Genomic DNA, 19,787 nt, shown 5'->3' on the forward strand with positions numbered 1-19,787 from the left:
AAGCAATAGTAAAAAGTTAGACACATGGACAAGAGACATTTCTGTGGAGTTTCTAGTTAGGAATTCACATTGAAACATGTTGTATAAAGAATGTTCCTCACTGAGGCTGATGGTATGTTTAAACATACAACACAAAATAATTATCAAGTGAAAAATTAGCAGAGACACAGGTCTGTAGAAGGCCGTATTGCTAGGGCCGGTAGTGGGTTTTTGCAAGATTGAATTTACCATGGCCACCTTGTAGCAAGATGGGTAGGTGTTAGTGGGTAGAGAGAGATTGAAGAGGGATTAGAGGTGAGGGTAGGTGACAGGAGCAAGCCATTGATCATATGGGGTGCAAAATAATCAATGGAAGCACCTGTTGGATTAGCTAAATAGAGGAGGTGTGTGCTCAACTGAGGCGGAGGAGAGGCAATGGAGAGGCATAGAAATTTGGACAGGGTATCACGAATGTTGGTAATTTTAGAGGAGAATTAGGAGAATTTATAAACCAGAATAAAAACTCTTTTCCATTTACCGTTACATCAAACAATCTTTGGTCAATAGATAACCAGTCCATCACATTTTATTTTCTCCACTATTATAAATAAGTAATGGTGCCGGAGAATGATTGCATGGAAAATGACATTTAAATCCATATATTTAAATCACTAGGCCCCGGGTGTGAATGTGTGGTTATGATTGCAATTTAAATGGAGGCTAACATTAATTGCATTAGAATTTCACCGGTTTGGGTCTGAAAAACATTGTTATGAACATAGAATGCACATGATGTCAGTCCACTCAACCAACATAGAAAATGTTTTCACAATTTTCTCATTCACGGATGAGTACCCTCCCCACTTCACTCCATAAAAGGGATCACTGTGTCACTAGTATGAAGAGGGGGTTTCAAATTGAGATCATTTTCGATGTGCCTTGCATTATGATAGATAACTCACACTCACCTACCCATTCACATCTTTATATCTCTTGCTTTCACAAATCACATATTATCAAACATTTCTGCATAGACTACAACCACAACCCCGTGTGGATGATATCTATGAAAATGCTCAGGGTACTTTTAAAATGTCACTTAAAAAATGGTACACTGCCAGTGCAGGGAATCACTCCCTATTTTACACAGCACACACAACACAGAAAAAAAAAACATTTTGGCATTTATTCACATGTAATACCCCTCAGCAAGGATGTAATTAACACTAGCACACTACAATGTCCCATTTTCTTTCTGTAAATAATGGTGTGTCAACCCCTGTGCAATATGTGCTATGTCTTCTACATGCAGTAAAAACTCACTAGGCTATAACTATAATGGCAATGCTGTTGCGTTTCACACACAATATTAATATGTCTCTATTTGGAACATGTGCCATTAGCGGAAGACAACTCCCTTTTCCCTTAGCACACTAGGCACTTAGCAATGATCGTAACAGTTTTATCTAAATACTTTTCACAGGTTTCCATACTCAATTTGAATATTTCTTTTAAGGTGCAGTGTAAGAATGGGTCTCATGATTCCCAGTAAGTTTCTCCTTCCTCTTGGAAGGTAAACCTGCCTCAATATAAGTTGGTTCCAATTCCCTCATGATAAGGCCCTGACATATACATATTATATCCATATTCAGTGCTCATGCAGTAGGAATAGCTGGTGTTATTTCCAGTAGCTTTTAAATCCAGAGTCTCCCCTAGCCTACCCGTTCCTGCTTGTGAAAATGTGCATATTCCCATACTTATGTCACATTTTTGGATTGGCCAAATTCTTCCACTGGCTAATCGAAATGTCAACACTATGATCCTACCTCACTTCTCAATCCCAATTGGATATTCATATGTGTGAATATGGAAACAATGGGGGCTGATTTTCTCAGAGTGATATTTCATTCTAAATAGTTTTTTAAAAAATGTTGTTATAGTTTTTAGTGACAACACATCAATAAAACAAGGGATTATATCATCCCAGGTTTAGGTGCACGTCTTGACACACAGGATTCATTTGTGTAATCATTTTTCAAGAAGTTATTCACGTTTAGCACTTTAATCATTTCCAATCAATGTAGGAAATTCAAATTTAGTCTGGTTAGCTAGAGATTGATCTCACAATCGCAAGGATCTTTTTGGCTTCTGTGTATGCGGTACCATTGCACAACTAGGGCAACAACGATTTTGGGTGCATTTCTGTGTTGATTTTAAGTGTAGCATTTTTTCTTGAATTAAAGAACCTAGTTCTTTCCTTGATGCGTCATACAATTACACTTTAGAGGCCTTTCTGTAAAGCCACCAGCAAATGATTGATCAGGGTGCTCGGCAGGTTCTTTTGTTTGTATTTTACATTAATCTGTGTCTGGTGGGCATCACTGCCTTCAATAATGTAAAGAGTGACATATGAATGCAAAAGTGTCTGTTTAAATCCTGGCTTGGAGAGAACAGGCCTGATGGTTGTCATTGAGATCCTCACACATGTATTTTTTGAGAAATGTTAATGGATGTATTTTCAAACATGTATCCTTAAAATAGGCTCCTGTTGAAGGAGCCAAGTCCAGAAAGCCCCCTATTTCTGGTGGGCCTCATGGGTCCCCTTGTCAACCACCAATACATCTTTACACTCCAAGAGGCCCAAGCTTAACAAGCATTACCAAAGCCATGTCAATGTCTCTATTGATTGTATATGCATTATTTTATTATTTTGACAAATTTAAATAATTCCCATCAAACAACATTGCAATTACTTCATAATTATGTGCCCAACATTTTCTAATTTTGCAATGTAAACACTGCCAATAAAAATGAAAACATGTGATACACTGTGGTGCGTCATTTTAAAAAGATACCCACATTTAGTCATACTATTACAGGTGAATACACGGACTAATGTTATTGTCGATAGATACATGTTTTCTTGTTTTGCAACTGACAATGGTTCTCTTTACCTTTCTATACATGTTTCACATGTGGCAACTCTGTGTCATTTGTTGTGTGTCATCTCACAAGGAAGGAAATAATTGGTGAGCAATATAAATGGATACAGCTATTCATTATGTTATTGACTAACTGCTTTGATATGAGGAAATCTCCATATTTATTTGTGGATGCTGTCCATTCGACATTTCATAAGAACGGTGCATTTTATCAGCATCAGTTTGTTTAAGGGGAATACCTTTGGGTTCAATGTATGATGACACATGTAAGAAAGAAATGAGGCAGAGATATGTTTGCGGTTTGAGTAATTATAGTACAATAGGGAAGAGATATTAATTGTGTTTCCAAGTTCATAATTAGGCCAACATCATTACCTTTTTAGCTAGATGGGGGAAGTGAGAGTAGAAAGTAATGTCAGTATGAAAGGAAGCCAGAGTGGCAAGCATATTTTAAAATCAGGCAAATGAGTGAATGGATGAGCATGTTTAATGCATTTCACAAAACATTGAAGATGGATATGGCACAGTGTGTGTGTTGTGACAGATATATTTTAAGTGTGCTCCTTTTAGTGACTTTGCTCTAAGCAGGTCCACATGGATCATTTGATACTACAATAGCCATATTGGATAAAAACATGCAGGCCTAGTGTGATTTGTTATAAAATTCATCAACTTTTTTCTCTCTGCTAATAGTATCCATAAGGGCATATGTGAATCCATCTTAAAGCCAACTTATGTTCTCACAAGTCTACCATCAAGTTTAGTCAATTTTGACAAGCTTCCAGGAACATGTTCACCACTTTTCAAGGATTTGTCACATCTTCTCTCATCCACTTAATGAACATGTTGACACAAGACAAAGCTTGCAAATATCTATTGCGAATTCATGATTTGAAAAGGATGACTATCCATTCTCCAACCCCTGGGATGACACTAAACGACATGCAAAGAAGTTGGCTAACATTTGAGTTCATGCAAGTGGCGCAGGGAATGAACAACCAGTGAACTCTGCCTAAAACCTTCAAAGGAGGAAGTTTCCATGAAGAACCACACCATAGAGGTGCATGGTATTGGCTTAATATACGCAGCTGTGGAAGAACCAGATGAGCAGTCACAAAAGTGCATGTTAACTTCTGTGTGCCTTGCCAACATCTGATGTGTGAAGACCAGGGTACAGTTAGATTAGCTGACAGCACAACTATGCAATTAATATTTCCTCCATATTATGTGTAGCACACTACACTTCTGGTGTAGCCAGTACAGTGTGGAGTAAGGCACAGTCCTGTATCCCCAGAGTATATGCAAATGGACAGTTTCTGATAGTGGTGGTGTGCTGACTACTCAGTGTATATGCATAGACTAGAATCCATGGCTAGGACCTCATAATCTAAAGTCTCAAGTGGCCAGAGTCGATGGTGGCTAGGTGCTAGTGTTTCTAGAAACATGTGTCCATGTTTCCAATGGACCCATGCAAAACAAAGAGGTGATGGTGGACAGTTTAGAATTAATCTCAAACCTCAGGCAATTGTTCTGGGCAACCCTCATTCTTTGCCTGCCAAGCCATTACAGAAAGGCCATATGCAAATAAGGATTGGTCCCACCCCCAAAGGGGCAGTCCATCCCAAACTGCTAGGTCACATCCCTTCTGCACGAGACCACAAGCATCCTCAGACATGTTTCAGCCTCATTGGGCATCATCCATGAGGGGTATCTTGGGTCTCTATCCCAGCAGTCATGGGACCCTGGTCGCGGCAGACCCATCCCACTCAGGGTGACAATATAAAACAAAGAGGTGATGGCTGGATGCTTTGGAATTAATCTTAAACCTCTGCCAGAGGTTAATATGTATTCTAAACCTTCAGCCATCACCTCTTTTGTTTTCCAAAGGGAAAATGTGCATCAATGCCCATGAAGTTATGATGACGAATGGGAGTTGGATGATCAGTGATGAGTGTATAAATGTTGTAAAATGTAGCATACATATACACGTGCATTACACAAATGAATAGTGTTTCCCTCTATTACACAGATGCCACTCAGTAGGATGCCACCAATGCAGATATTTATGAGTTTACAAGAAAGTAAGAACCCCTCTAATGAGAACGAACATGGCCAAATTACCTGTTCTCTGTGAAAGGTACAATGAGCTAAAACGTGCTTGTAGACCCTCTTGAGTGGTAACCTACTCATAGAAAAAGTAATTAGGTTATTAGGCCATGTTCATTCTCATTAAAGAGGCCCCATCACCTTTGCTAATGTTGTAATAGTTGGGGCGTTACCCTACATCACCCAGTGACATCCATACATTTACCCCTTTGTCACTGTGCTTAGGGGGCTCACAGCTTCACTTCAATGATACCATATAACAAGATTGAAACAGATGTCTGGGATTGCTGGGAGCACACTTGTTGACAGAAGGATTGCCTAGCATTTTGTTACTGGACGGCTCAGGTGGGTGGGACCCGACTGACATGCAAATGATCATTTCTCCTCTGTGAAAGGTACAGTGAGCTAAAATATGGTTGTAGACCGTTCTGACAGGGAGTGCAGCCATAGAACAGGTTATTTGCCATAGTTCAGTCACATCAGGCGGGCTCCCACACCTTTGAAATATGGGGACATGCCACCTTTTGAGGATGACAACATGGAGAAACCGGTTCAGTTAAACATGTCCAGACCTAGAAGAGAACCAGGGTACATTGTCTGTGAATAGCATTGTAGAGGACATTTTAAGGACGTTGCCTGTCCTGGAAGATGATGCCAGGGGCCCACCACCTAACCACATTGACACCCTCACTTCTGACTCGGACATGCCAAGAAAGGTACAGATTGCAGTGGCAAAAATCCAGGAAGAGACGCAACAGCACCAGCTCTCAATCAGGACATAGCTTACTTCCATCCCGTCAACTCTTGGTGAGGGACATCACTCAGCTTCCAAGGAAGTTGCTGGAACATTCAGGGAACCTGGTACAAGTCTCTGTTATATGAGGTCGGGTAGGTCCATTATTTAGTTGATGAAGAGTTTGTGCAGTGCACTGACAGAAAGCAGATCTGCCTGTAGAAGGATCAGCATTCTTACACCATGGCTGCTGCTAACCGCATCACAGCTGCCCTACAGGGTTATGTAGGTGCAATGATGGCTCCATTAAGCGGTAGTTTCACGTCAAGCAGGCTTCCCTTAACTGACAGACTCTGCCAACCAAGCAGGCTACACCTATGAGGGCACCTGATGGAGGGAAGGTGGCTGAAGAAATGGGCAAACCCTCTACTTTAGCAAGTGGCATGCCTACTTGCACCTTTAAAAACAAGTTTTTTTTTTTTTTACTTGAGTATTCTTTGACAGTTGGGGTTAACGTGTTTTGCTTTCCATTCATTTTTCATATTCTGGTCTTACATTAAGACAGAACATAAACATGTTTGCAGTTGACCTGTGTGGAGGACATTTTCCGTTTGATATGCATTGCTAGGTGTCAGACTCCTGTGGGCAAGTCACAGGTGGCAGAAGGTGTCCCACATTAGTGGGTCCTACTGGGTTCTGATGAATGTTATAGGGGGATGCAGTAATAAAGGAGGTCCTCCTCATCTGCCAACGGAATAGTGTTCGACCTACACCTGTATGCTATTTTACTCCACATCCTCCTCCTCCACTTCTAAGTTCACACGGCAGCAGGATATCCACTCGTTCAGCCATTGTGGAAATATTTACATAACTGCCTTTTCTGCTATGTTCAATTGTATGAATGGTGTCACTTGATTTTGTGTCCTCTTTACTTTCCCACTTTTCTGGACCACTTGCTGCACTTTCTTTGCCAATATTTTGAACAACTTTTGTAGATTGGATTTTTTTATAATTGTTGCCTTCATTTGCTGGTTACTCCACTTTTGAAATTCCTTTAATGCTACAGCAATTGTTGTTCTAGTGTTAATTACACTTAAACCCATGAAACATTTCGGTATTATGGTCCCCTGTGAGCTGGCAAGATAATTTACTTGAATTAAGAATGAACTGCCGGCATTGAATTTCAGAGTTCAGCCTGCATTGACAGCTTTAAACGGATGTATTCAATTTGTTCGTATCAATTTCCCCGTGGCCGATTTGGCTTAATTTTTTGCAGCTGTTTTGAATGCAAATATATGTGGGGGGAACCCCTCGTAACCCCAATCCACCTATATTCTTTATTACCCCAGCCCCACCCCCACATATATTTGCGGTCAAAACAGTTACAAACATGCGGCCAAACCGGTCGTGGGCAAATCGGCCCTGGTTAACTTGGACAATACCGTTTAAACCAAGGACATCATTTCACCAAAAATAGCGGAAGTGTCATCACACAACCCTTAACCTCTGATGACATCACATGAAGTGATGTCATTTGACCCCGCTCCAAGTGACATCACAGGACGTATGGTGCACCACCTTCAGATGAGTCTAACACCCGTGTTTCTGCCCAGAACATTCAAACACACACTAAAACATTCCTACTCATTCACCCAACAGTCACTCGCTCATACACCTTCTCTTACATCCACTCTCACTGTATTCTCTACACAGGCGAATACCCACCCAGAACGTTCAAACACACACACTAGCTAATTTGATTTGATTTTATTTTATTTTATTTATAAAGCGCAAAAAACTAGGCCCAGGGGCAATCGGGCGCATACTCTTAAACATGTTACAAAAAGCAGTAGTTACAGAAGTTACAAAAATATACAGCATATATACATGTACCGAAGGGTACCATTAACAGCAGGGACAGAGCAGAGAGAAAATGTATATTCAGTTCTGTACCCCACATGGAGTCTGGACTGTGTCAAGGTCTCATGAGTCTTGGGAGAGCAGCCATATTTTAGCATTGTTCTTGAAGGAGTGGAATGATGGTTCAATTCTGATAGGTGTGGGCAAGGTGTTCCAGAGTTTGGAGGCCAGGACAGGGAAGCTCACCCCACCAGCTTTTTGGAGTTTGCATCTAGGCACGATGAGGATGTGAGTTTGGGCTGCTCTGGTAGGTCGAGTGGAGGTGTGGCGTGAGAAGCGAGTGGACAGGTAAGGTGGGGCGTTGTTGTCATTTGTGAGTCAAAGCTAAGGTTTTCAGGGCAATTCTCTGTTTTACCGGGAGCCAGCGTAAGTCCAATCTGACGGAGGAGATATGAGAGCGTCTCGGGATGTTTAAGGCTGCCCTTAAGGCATTATTTTGTACAGTTTGCAATTTATTAAGGTTAGACTGACTGGTCCCTAGGTAGAGAGCACTACAGTAGTCGATTTTGGCCATTACAAGAGTTCTGGCGAGTGTGATACAGTTGGTGGAGTTTACGAAGGGTCTACAGGCAGTGATAAGTTTGCAGGTATAGGCCGAAGCTGACCTAACTGCATTTATTTGTCTGTTCAGAGAAAGCGAGGAGTCAAGATAGACCCCTAGCGTCTTAGTATCTTTGGAGACTTTAATGCCATTGCCGTCAATGATGAAGGACTTGTAGGTTTGGTCTAGTTTGTTGAGCCGATGATTTGATCCTAAAAGTAAGAACTCATCGTTAAGGCAAAGTTTGTGCTGTGCCATCCAGGCCTGGATGACCGAGTAAACATCGTTAAGGGCTTTGGTGTCAGCTGTGTAGTCTCCTGTGATAGGGACGAGTATCTGGGTGTCGTCCACGTAGTTAGTGTAGGAGACACCCAGAGAGTCAAGCACATCGAAGAGGGGCTTGGTGAATACGTTATACAACGTAGGGGATACACACTAGCCTTGAGGAACGCCACAGTGAATAGGGGAGGGATCCGCTGATGCCAGCGGTGAGAAGACCCTCATGGATCTATTGCTCAGGAATGAGTGGATCCAGGCATTGGCAGAGTCGGAGAAGTGGGCTGCGGATTTGAGATGCTGGCAGAGTATTTGGTGGTTGACCAGATCAAAAGCCGCGGAGAGATCGAGGAGAAGGAGAAGAGCTAGCTTCCCATTGTCCTTCAGTGACTCCATCTGAGTTTTCAAGTCGATCAGAGCTGACTCCGTGCCATGTTTAGGGCGGAACCCTGATTGTCTTAAACCCAGGAGATTGTTTAGTTCGAGGTAATCCTGAATCTGCAGGTAGGCTGCGCGGTCCAGGATCTTGAGCAGGAATGGGACTGTAGTGATAGGTCTGAAGTTAGTTGGGATATTAGGGTCAAGGGAGAGTTTTTTGAGGAGTGGGATAACCCATGCATCCTTTAGGTTGTCGGGGACAATACCCGTCTTGAAAGAAGCATTTATGAATGCTGTAATGAACGGGGCTAGCTCATGAGATGCTTCCTTGATAATAAGAGCTGGGCAGGGGTCGCCTTGGCAATTGGAAGGTTTTAAATTATTTATGATGTTTTTTCTATTTCGAGAGTAGTGAGTGGGGAGAAGGAGAAAGGTTTATGTGGATAGGTTAAATGTGTATTAAGTGTAGGTGTGGTTGGTGGTTGGTCAAGCTGTAGGGATTTCTGTTTGTCCCTGATTTTAGATTGGAGGGTAGCAATTTTACCCAGGAGTGCTGACTGAATATTGGTGCACCAAGTGTTGTCTTTGGAGCAAGAGTCGGAGGGGGCTGCAGGTGTCTAGAGTTCCTTAAGGATATTAAAGAGTTCCTTAGTATTGGACTGGGCTGACATAATGCGGTTATTATAAGAATCTTTTTTTGCCTGGAGTACAGCTTCTTTATAGTTGAGGGTGGCTATCACAAGACTGTCCTTGTGGGAGTCGGAGTGGTGACTTCTCCAGCGTGACTCTGCTGAGCGTTTCTCTTTGCGTAACACTCTAAGCTGAGGAGTAAACCATGAGTTAAGGTGTGCTCGTTGTTTGGGTTTCCTCAGTTTGAGCGGGGCGATAGAGTTGATGGCTGCACGCAGGGACTGGTTATACATGTCGGCTAGGTTGGTGGGGTCTGAGCAAGTGTCAGGAGCGTTATTTAGTGTGGGAAGGATAAGAGGGAGTATTTTTTCTGTCGTAATGTTCTTTTTATTTCTAGTGAGGGTGGCTGGGGCGACCAAAGGCCTGGGTGGTGGGGCTGCTTCAATGCTGAAAGTGATGACATGGTGGTCAGACCACAAGCAAGGGGCGTTGGAGATTACGCTAATATTGCAGTTGGTGTCACTAAGCCAGTCAAGGGATCGCCCTTTAATGTGGGTGGGTTCCTGTATGTGCTGAGTGAAACCTAAATCTGTTAAGGTATTAGCTAGGCCGAGGGCCGCAGGATCATTAGGGTCTTGGTGTCCTAGATTGAGGTCGCCAAGAATGATGGTTTGGGAGTTGGATTTAGCATTGTTGAGTACTAAGGTAGGGATATCATCCACAAAGGATGTGGGTGGACCAGGGGGTCTGTATATTAGGTGGATGGTAGCCGTTTGGTTAGCTGAGAGTCCAAGCTTGACAGAGAGTAACTCTGCAGTTTCCACCTTAGTGCTTGGGATGGTTCTAAGTCCTAATGAGTTTCTAGCGATGAAAGCAATTCCTCCACCTCTCGAGGTGCGATCACATCTGATGATGGAGTAATCAGTGGATATGGCCAATGAGAGTGCCGGGCCGGAAGCTGCGTGCAGCCAGGTCTCGGTGATGGCGATGAAGTCGAGTTCCTGAGTTTTGATAAGAACAGCAATGTCCAGAGCGTGCGCAGCTAGGGATCTTGCGTTAATCAGGGCAGCTTTAATTAAACCAGCGTTGCTTGATGAAGCTGTGATGGTTTGAGTGTGATGGGGCGTGGGTGAGGTGGCCGTTTGTGGAGGCGGGCTGTGCGTCTGAGTTTTGAGGTGTGGGCTCAGGTACATGGGGTGTCCCTTCTTACCCATAAATCTAGATCCTAATCTTAGGTTTCTAAGAGTGATAGGACATGGTTGGTTAGGTGAGGGTTTTTTGGCGAAATGGTCGAGCCATAGGGCCGGATCGTTGAGGTAGATGTTGTGGTATTGAGGTACAGTACTTTGGTAGGTATCAGGAGATCTGTGAGAGGAGGCCATGGATGAGGTGTGCAAGGAGCTAGGTGCAGCTAAATCGGGAGGTGGTAGGTGTGATGACCTGGTAATTGACCACACTGAGAGTAGTACTTGTAATGAGGAGAGCAGTGACCTTAGGGAGGACCGGCGTGGTAGCATGTTACCGAGATTAGAGAGGAAGGGCCGCTGGGTCTGTGAGGCAGTTATAGGTAAACGTTACAGGCACTATTTGGCTAGGCAGTGCGTGCTCTGTACGAACAATGCAGGCTAATGAGTTTAAGACAGGTTAAGTCTACTTATTCAGAGTCAAGCAATGGGGGTGCATCAGATCAGGGTACACAGGCAAAGCAAATACCAAGCTTGCATATACCTTAGCATGTTAGGCAGGGAACAATGCAGAATGCAAGAGGCGTGATCTAATTGTAACAGTGCAGCAATTCAGGCAGAGAAGACATTCTATTCTAATTTCTTCTCATTCACCCACCACTCACTGACCCATAGCACCTTCATACATCAAACATGCACCTCACACATGCAAAATACACATCACATTTAAAAAAAAAAAAGACTTACCTGTTTTTCCAGGTTCGGTCTGTCACTCCAGGCCACCCTTGGCTCCACCGTTCTGCTCACAATCAGGAACCAGAGAGCTGTGAGAGCTTCCTGGTTCCTGTATATGAGTCGTGAGGAAGCCGGAGGAGAAGGGGTTGGCACTGAACGTGGTATGTGACACGTGCCATATGTCATGGTCAGCTCACCCTCACCCTACCGATCGCTTCCTTTTTTCACTAAAAGCCCCTGCTTAGCCTTCACCCTGATGGGGGAGGACTGGGCCAACCCCCTCCCCCTGAGACCTGGCCAGAACTAGTGTGGGGGGGGCGCTACTCCAGTGCCCAGGAGATTCCATTTAATGTTTTGTTTTAAATGTATTTATTTATAGGGGTAGCAAAGGAGATTGCTGGGGTAGCAATGCAGACCACGGGCGTCACAGCTGCGACCCCTGGTTACCCCCAAATGACATGCCTAGATCAAATCCTGGAAGTGCCTTCTGTTTCCTTTGGCTATCAAGAAGGACAATACATTGGAGAATAGCATAATTTATTATGATGTTGGTATAATTGATATGTTTAACAATTCTACGTATTATGAAGATGTTTTAATGATCATATTAAGTGATTAAATTGAAATGTAGCTTTTATACACATCAATTTCTGAATGCACTCTTCTTCAAAAATAACCTGCCACCAAATCACTTTACCATTTCAAATGACAACGGCGGATTGATTTACGCTGCTGTCTACTTTGGCAATAATGGCTTGGGGACCTGAAAAAAGGGCGAAGTCAAATAAGTAACTGTTCAAAATAAGTTTGCATTCAGTGTAAAGAAAGGCCAATGATACAGTATCTTGAAGATGGTGAGTGTGGTCTAACATATGAAGAAATCGACCATCAATTTAAGGGTGCAATGACACTTGCAATGTCTGGAAAATTCCAAAAAAGGGCAGAAACTCTAGAACAGTCGGGGGTTTGTTTTTTTGCGCGCATAAATGTATTTTGCAATGCAGTGCATTTCTGCCTTCGGGCCACTCCTTCCCTTAGTTGTTTAATGCACATTATTCTGCTCTCAGCTGTCATTCATCCTGAAAAAAATGCGCTCTAAAGTATTTAGTTAGCTTCATTTAGCAATGCTGTTCACGCCGCCACACACAACTCGTTACAAAATGGCTTTAATTCTCATGAACAGTAATTAATACCGATTTGCAACATCACGGACCTCAGGCTGATTGATGATTTCACTTGGCAAGTGGTGCTGATGTAAATTACAGCAGCAATTGACAGCATGGAGTGGCAACTAATTAATGGCCACTACCACTAGAAATAATAGATTTGACGCCTGTGAGCTATCATTTTGTGGGTGTGAGGTTTTTATAATAGCAGCGTTTCTCCAGCAGACAATACATGGTTTCGAAAACTACTGAATAGAATCAGGCCCTGCCAATGATCGAGCTGATTTCCCTATTTTTGAAAAAGGACGCTATGCTGCACAGTGTCTAGTCTCCAGTGTAGTGCTGGCCCCAGGACCACAATCAACAGGATAATGTAAACAGATATGTCTAGACCTCAGTGTGCTCCCATTGAACAGGGAATTGGTTATATACGTAAAAACAAAAACAAAACAAATATCTTAACCAATCACAAGGGACCGCAAGGTACATAGAAGAAGTTTACTTCTTGCAAATGTAACAGTACAGCTAACACGTGTTTTCAACCATTAAAGGTTTTCATCAGGGCTGTACACATGGAGAAAAAAAAAAACCCTTACCCAAACCTTGCCAATAAATATCAGGTCACATACATTTAAACATAAGAGCAAATCAAATGACGTAATCAAGAAACAATAAAATTAAAGAGCATGTGTGACAATATAAAGTAAACAGAAAACATGGTTCACATTGACAAGAACATACACAACTGAAAACAAAAAACAATATAATTAAAATTGAATTCAACCTTGATCACTGAGTTAACAATTTATAATTAGTTCAACATCTTGTTAATGTCTTGCCCAGAAGCCATCAAACCTGGAAAGTGGCCACAGACTATAGAGGTATGTTGGAACACTCAATTGAAAGGAATGTGTGTAACCACCTCTATAGACCAATGCTAAGTAATACAGTTTAGTATAAATAATAAGAAAAGAGTTTGCCTACTCGGCATGATTGTCTTAATTGACAATAAATCAATCTAATTACTAATTAATAATTAATTTTCCAAACAATGATCAACACCCATAACTAGCCCATTAAATATGGGCTTCTATTTTTAAAACTCAATTAGAAGGTCCATTAAGGCCCCCATGCTAAAACAATATAGCATAGGGCAAGGTTTAGCCAAGTAGACACTTATGTTCCAAACATTAAGCAGGGACATGGGAGTACCCAAAACACACATTTGAGAATCTACCATGAACTACCCTCAGAGGGTATCAACTCTTGATCCGGTTTACATGAAATGCACATGTGGTATGAATTGACCCACTATTGCTCTGCTATGCTGCATCACTCTATTATGGTGGTGCCAGAAACAGCAAAATGGCTGCAAAACCCTTGTGCGTGCCAAAACCCCTGAAAATCACGCTTTTCAACACACAAATAGATGACTGCCCAATCCGCCACGCATGTTGTCAGTGGTGGAACAGAGCTGTTACTACTGAAATCTGTCACTGGGCTCCACAACAATTGAAAGTGGAGTGCAGAAGGAAAAAGCAGTGATTCTCTAAATGAGACTCCAATATTGCTTTAAATCACCTTTTCATTGCTGCTGAAACTTCAGAATGCCGGTACAGAACACCTTTCAAATATTCAAAATTCTCACTGGGCGCTACAATTCACTTAGTTAAAGGAATCACTGTGAACTTACAAGGCCCTGAAAGGCTAAGAGCATAATGAGATCATCACAGCAAAAGTGGCCTGCCTGTGGATCTGTAAAAACATCTCTGTGCAGCAGAGGGATACCTGTGATGACAGCTGTCAGGGGTCTTCCTGATTAAACTTTAACATGTTATAAATTAAAAGTCAAATGTTTGCAATATAAGAGACCTGTTACTGATAGTAACCCATATTGTAGTTGTTTTTGATCCCATAGGTTAAAATCTTGAATGAGAATTATATCTGTTATTTGATACAACATGTTTGTTTTGTGCTAAGGAAAAGCCAAAATAATTTAACAATTAAATTAAACCTGGCTGAGCTGCAAGAAATGGAAAGGCAGTTTTTTTTTCCCCAGAGGGAAGGCCTTCCTCTCAGCTGAAACTCACAGGGAGGTGACAATTGCTGGTTAGCCCAGGACTAAACAATGGACATCCTCCAACACAGGAAACAGGAGGTGTGAAGGGGTTGTAAATGGCCTCTAAAAGGAGCAAGCAAGGAAGGAGATGCCTTGGGCTCCCAGGAGAGACAAAGGGGTGGAGCCAAGCGACCATCTGTTGCTGAACCTGGACAAAGAACACATTTTAAAAGACTTATAACTTGCTATCCAAAATGGTGATAAATATAAAAATGACAGAGCTGTTAATTTAATTTCTGGCTGCACGCGTGAAGAGGTAGCAGAACTTTGTGACATGTTCTGGACAGAAATGGCAAGATATGTGATTTTACGCAAAATGTATGACTGTTAGAATTGTGAAAATGTACATGCATGTCCCCATGTTAAACACGCATATTTGTGGAAATTTGCAGACAAATCGAAAAGTGTGTTAATAGCGAAAAGGGCAAAAATCTGTAGAAAGGGGAGACAAGATCCCACCACTCCAGGGTTTTAATGAATAGCTGCTAGGTAAAATATGGCATCTTTATGTGTGATTTGTATAAAGGTGACCAATGTAGAAATGTACATTTAATATAAAATCAGACTTGGAGACCAGTGGTTAAAGGGAGGTCTCTGAGGATTGTAAAGCAAATCATAAAACCTGACATCGCCAAGCCTTGAGCAAAATGCAAGGCAGAGATGAAGTATTGACCCTATCCCAGTTCAAAGGGGCATGCTTAGCTAACCCGGCCCACACACCCCTTTATGATGTCATTTCATGGCATAAATAGAGACAGCTCACCACACATAGGGAGAGACAGATCCACTCACCCTCCTGATGCTGGTGAAGCACCCTGCTGCTGAAATCTACATCTTCCTTGCTCCAGACTCCAGAAATTTGGCAAAGCAAAGGCCTATTGCATAGCTGACCCATCCTCAGCTAGGCCTCAAATTCTAGAACAGAACCCCAAAAGCCTAGGGGAAGCATCATAATACAGCTAGGCTGTGCTGTTACTACTTGCCTGCGGAATTGAAATATCCTCAAAAACAAGAAGGGCAGATCCCGTCCAGTCCTGTGCTGTGCTATTGCCAAAGCGCCTTGCTGACCCTGTCCAGTCCTGTGCCGTGCTGTGACCAGAGCACCTTGCTGACCCTGTCCAGTCCAATGTTCCCAGCTGTCAGTCCCTGATAGGTCCAGAATCCTGACGGGCAAGAATCCTGATGGTCCTAAATCTTAAATACATATTTTTTTTTCAGAGTATTAACAGAAGCTAGAAATTGTTGATTCCCATGCATTATCTTGTCCACTCCCAACCTCTGAACTATCCTTATTTCCATGATCAGTAATATTGTTAAAATCTGTAGTGAAATCGTATTCTGTCTATCTGTAAAAGCCTTCTTTTCCTAGTCATTTGTCAACTGTGATCTATTAATGTCCTTTGAGTGACCAGCCTAGTTCTCCAAGGTGGACAGCGAAGAACCAGTACTGAGTCACGAATCGCTCCTGACTCTTACCTGTGCTGTCCTGGTGGCGTAGCTAGGATGCTCTAGTCCATAGCCAATATTTTCTGATTTTAAAACTAAAGCCTCTTTCCATTCTCGCGCCTATCTCCCAAAAACAACCTTTACTAAAATCGCTATAACTCCATCAGTTTTTGTAGCTAACATCCATATCTATCAATAGAGCCCAAAACATTTAAAAACTGTGCGGTTCTCCAGTTACTGCGAATATCGCAAATGGAAAAGTTTGTCGCAAATTTTCATTTTGCGAAATTTGTACACGTGTAAAATAGATTCAAACTGCTTCCGACTTGGTTTTTAAGATTGCAAATGTTTTCGGCTGACTAAATCATTGCTTATGCTCGTGTGCAACTGTTCAAAGTGGCTCCCATAGGAATTTACAAAAACTTAAGCATTTTTCCACAGAGAGTTCTTGCTCAGCCACTTTAAAAGTCATCATGACAGATGAAAAGCCCACTTCGTTTTTCTCCTTCTGTGTAAGGGGGGAAGGTGGAAGTGAGACACTGTTTGATCTGTACTATTTCTGAATACCTGCTATCTCCTCACATGTATTTAAATTTGCTTACTGGTGGATTGAGGGGTGTTGCAGGGGGAATGTCTAACCATTGTGCTATCTGATCTGAAACCAACACAAAAGTATTATTTTCTGTGCTGCATTTGTTTTGCTCATTACTTAGTCCTAATGTATTAAAGACATCATTCTGTGTTCTGTCACCCCATTGGTGATTGTTGTTTATCTATTAATATATGTATTATGTTTTTGATCTTAACTAAGTAAATAAATCATACCTTTTACAAACCAGCCTGATATCTGGTCCAGTGTGACCCGGGTTATTCTTAAATAAGGGGTGTGATATGAGTGGTACATCTTTCAAATAATTGAATCTATATATCAAATAAGTTTTTCTATTGCGCTGTACACTAGGCCGAGAGCAAAGTGTATCGCCTGATTGAAATCCTTAACACACACCACTCTGTTAAACCATAAGTGCTCAAGAAACCGTTACACACTGGTATCTTACTCAATGATACTTTGTGTCACTCAATCTGCATTAGTGTACTTGAGCTTTCCTTGCTCTGCACAAACAGATGTAGTTCCATGTACAGAAAACAAAAACTAAATTCACATAATGAATTACATATATGCCACGTGGCAAGCCTTAACACTAGTCAATTGTGAAAATTCAATCAGATAATCACTCATCCAGGCATTACCTAAATGAACAATAGTGCTTCCTGTACAATAAATTATCCAAAGTTCCTTCTCGTAAACAAATTCCCAATGGAGTATGTGTCCTATGCAGAATACAAAACAAACACCATGCATATAAATTAACCATCGATAGCCGAAGGGGAATATTGCCAAAATATCTGGAAAAAAACTCTAACCCCAGTTATCAGTTATGAGGCTATGGTTCAATTTAATACCAATGAGAGAAATATTGCACACAAGAAACAAGGCTGAAGTACTTGATACACTTTGCCAATATGGTAAAGAGGCTGTTATGAAAGAAATACTTAAACATCTAGTGGTGGAGTGTCACACCCTAACACAGATACACACTAAATACCTTGGTACATTTGTATATGACACGACCTGTATCGAAGCACAAACATTTTGGTCCCATAGCTTCTCTGGTCAGTCTGTGTCACTTACAATTAACAGTTTAAGGTTCTTACGATGTAAAACAATGACTGATTAGTTGTAATTAAGAGGTTATAGAGTATGGAATTTTAATGACTGTAAAAGTAAGGGAAAGGTTTACTTGTTAAACCAATTCACAATAAAAAAAAAAAGAAAACATAATAAACAGATATAATTCTTCATTATTAGTGTGATTAAAGTGGAAGTTAGAGGCAGATGATGATGGTAGAGTAGGCAGAGTGTAGTATGTCGGATGTGTTAACATTTTGTAGTGACGTATTCAGTTAGTTCATTAGCTGTGAGAGTGGAGTTGATAGTCATAGGATTAGGAGGAGCAATGTTTGAGTTTAGAGTGCTCTGTAGCCGGCGAAGATGGCTGGAATTAGAAAGGATGAGGGTGAAGTAGAAATCACTTTTCGCTCTATCAAGAGATTACTTATGAGAGTTCAGGACAGAGAGGTAGAGTTGCAGGTTCTCATGTGATTGGGTTCCCCTCGATTTGTGCAGTTGCCGATGACCGTCTGTGCTGAGACAACATATGAATGGGGTGACCTATGCTTGAGGACACTTAGACTTAAGGGCGAAACTTTGCAGTGGGAAGTGAGTCGGAATTGGAAGCTGGTGGCAGAGTCACTGTACATGTTTAACATAGGAACCGCACTAAAGTAAAGATAAAACTTAATCTTATTCAAAGCTAAAGTGATTCATGAAGTTCTGTCTATGTTATATTATGTTATGTTGATTCATAGCACACTGCACTCCCACCCAGGGGCAGTCTGCAGGCACTTATTAAAGTTTAATTTAAAGCCAACATTGAATTTGTTGACATCCTTTACCCTTCCAATATAGCTTTCTATTTGATTCAGTACAGACATAATTGGAGGGAAGTCCAGGGAAGGCAAGCGGCCAAATGCTTACAGAAAGAAGACTGTACTGTACATTACTTACTAACAAACCATGATTTTCTGTAACTCAAGCAATCTAGATGTGGCACAGCAGAGTAAGAAAAATCTGTAAAGAGCCATGAATTGGCCTTTATCAGAAGGATTAAAAATGGTATTTGACTATACATGGAGATGAACTTCCCCAATTTGGTGAAACATTTTTTGTACAACATTTAGGTTCGATCTACAAACTGGTCACTCCACCTCTGACCGTCAACCTCCAAAAGGGGCTTCAACTGGGCTGTGAGCAACACTGAGCCCATAACAAGAGCACCAACGGCATTCATTGCATCTGCCTGAGGCTGTCCGCAGAGGCGGCTTGGCTCCACCATGAGAACCTGCTGCTAATCTGAGTAGGGCATCCTCCATCCAGCCCACTCGCCTCAGCCACCTCCACCACCATCAAGTAATAAACAGAGAGGCATGGGCCAGGCCTACAGCTCCCAGCCTTCCCTTGTGGTCCCACCTCTCCATCCTGCCATGGATGCTCCTCACCACTTACAGTACTTGACTCCCTGCTTTGGGGCGACTCAATCCTGGGTGACCAAGCAAAGGGCATACAACTAATGGGTAACTTCTGCTTTTCCTCCAGCCTCTTTGACTCTCCGCCTTTTAGCTGTTGCTTTGCTGTGTCCTGCCACTTGCTTGCGTGTGAGTAATCATTTGTCTTTGTTTAACCCCGCCCTGGCCATGCACTGCTCTTACTATCTATTTCTTTCTCTTCTACTTCTTTCTTCATTCCCCTCTGCTCAAAACCATTTCAACTCTCTTTCTATTCCTATCATTTATTTTCCTTGACACCACCCCTGTTTCCACTCACCTACTCTCACTATTCACAAAATATGATGTAGGACTGTTTGCATCTTCCAAACTTTCTATCAATTCAACTCCCCTACCTTTCTCTAGTTCTACCTCTTTCAAATACACTCCACAATCACTTATCCCTATGGCATTCATGTTTTATCTCTTGATCGGCTACATGGTCCCTCTGGTCAATTTATAGGCCA

This window comes from Ambystoma mexicanum, chromosome 5q (assembly GCF_040938575.1).
Source record: "Ambystoma mexicanum isolate Mex_15411 chromosome 5q, UKY_AmexF1_1, whole genome shotgun sequence".
NCBI lineage: Eukaryota > Metazoa > Chordata > Amphibia > Caudata > Ambystomatidae > Ambystoma > Ambystoma mexicanum.